Genomic DNA, 1,667 nt, shown 5'->3' on the forward strand with positions numbered 1-1,667 from the left:
ATGTCTTCAGGAAATGTGAAAATTGGACATCCTGCTCCCCAGTTCAAAGCAACAACCATTATGCCAGATGGTCAGTTCAAAGGTATCAGTCTGTCTGACCACAAAGGAAGATAGGTTGTGTTCTTCTTTTACCCTCTTGACTTTGCCTTTGCGTGCCTCATGGAGCTCCTTGCTTTCAGTGATAGGGCAGAAGAATTTAAGAAACTCAACTGCCAAGTAACTGGTGCTTCTGTGGGTTCTCACTTCTGTCGCCTGGTGTGGATCAACATACCCAAGAAACAAGGAAGACTGGGGGCCATGCACATTCCCTTGATATCAGAGCCCGAGCACGCCGTTGCTCAGTACTGTGGGGTCTTAAAGGCTGATGAAGGCCTCTCATTCAGGAACCTTTTCACTACTGACGATAAAGGCATCTTTCCGCAGGTTACCGTAAATGGCCTTCCTGTTGGCTGCTCTGTGGATGAGACACTGAGACTAGCTCAGGCCTTTCCAGTTCACTGACACACATGGGGACATGGGCCACCTGGCTGGGAGCCCCGTGGTGATGCCAAGAAGCCTGATGCCCAGAGCAAAGAGTATTTCTCTAAGCAGAAGTGAGTGCGGGGCCATTTTAGGGCCAGGCTGCAGTAGGTGGCCTTGAGAACAAAACCTCTTTTGTACTGTTGTCGTGAAAACACACCTTACTCTCGGTCCAGATGTGTGGGACAGCACTGGCCTTTCCTGCAGGGGCTGGGAGGCCAGCCTTTCTTCCTCTGAAGAAGGCCTGAGCTGTGTTATGGAGCAGGCTAGCTGATGTGTGCCAGAGAAGGCGATGGCACCCCACTCCAGTACTCTTGCCTGGAAAATCCCATGGATGGAGGAGCCTGGTGGGCTGCAGTCCATGGGGTCGCGAAGGACACGACTGAGAGACTTCACTTTCACTTTTCACTTTCATGCATTGGAGAAGGAAATGGCAACCCACTCCAGTGTTCTTGCCTGGAGAATCCCAGGGACGGGGAAGCCAGGTGGGCTGCCATCTGTGGGGTCGCATAGCGTCGGACATGACTGAAGTGACTTAGCAGCAGCAGTAGCAGCAGCTGATGTGTGCAGTAGTAGGGTATCACTTTTGATCTTTTGTAGTTTTATTAAACTTGAACTGAGAAAAAATATCAAATTGATGGACATACTTTAGGATTCCCTAAACTGTGCTCAAAGCTATCATGCTCATGAAAAAGTATGGAAAACACCGGAGGAGATGAGATGTAATGACTAAAGGCAATGTGGGATCCTCAAGCCAAAAAGGACATTAATGGAAAACTAGTGAAACTTAAGTGTGGGCTTTAGTTAATAGTAATGTGCCATTCAGATGGCTCAGTGGTCAGGAATCTGCCTGCCAGTGCAGGAGACACAGGAGATGCAGGTTTAATCCCTGGGTCAGGAATATCAACCCACTCTAGTATTCTTGCCTGGGAAATCCCATGGACAGAGGAACCTGGTGGGCTACAGTTCATGGGATTGCAGAGAGTTGGACAGGACTTAGTGACAGCCTGCAGGCATACATGCTATTATAAGATATTAACAATAGGGGTTATTGGATGAGGGTTATCTGGGAACTCCATGTACCATTTTTGTAACTTTTTCTGTAAATCTGAAACTATTTTTACAATAAAGCTTGATAAAAGTCTTGA

General features: G+C 47.8%; 1 pseudogene; it reads left to right on the plus strand.

Moving 5' to 3' along the window:
* LOC138442876 (peroxiredoxin-1 pseudogene) lies at positions 1-1,667 on the plus strand (annotated as a pseudogene).

The sequence above is a fragment of the Ovis canadensis genome, chromosome 6 (assembly GCF_042477335.2).
Source record: "Ovis canadensis isolate MfBH-ARS-UI-01 breed Bighorn chromosome 6, ARS-UI_OviCan_v2, whole genome shotgun sequence".
In the NCBI taxonomy this organism is placed as follows: Eukaryota; Metazoa; Chordata; class Mammalia; order Artiodactyla; family Bovidae; genus Ovis; species Ovis canadensis.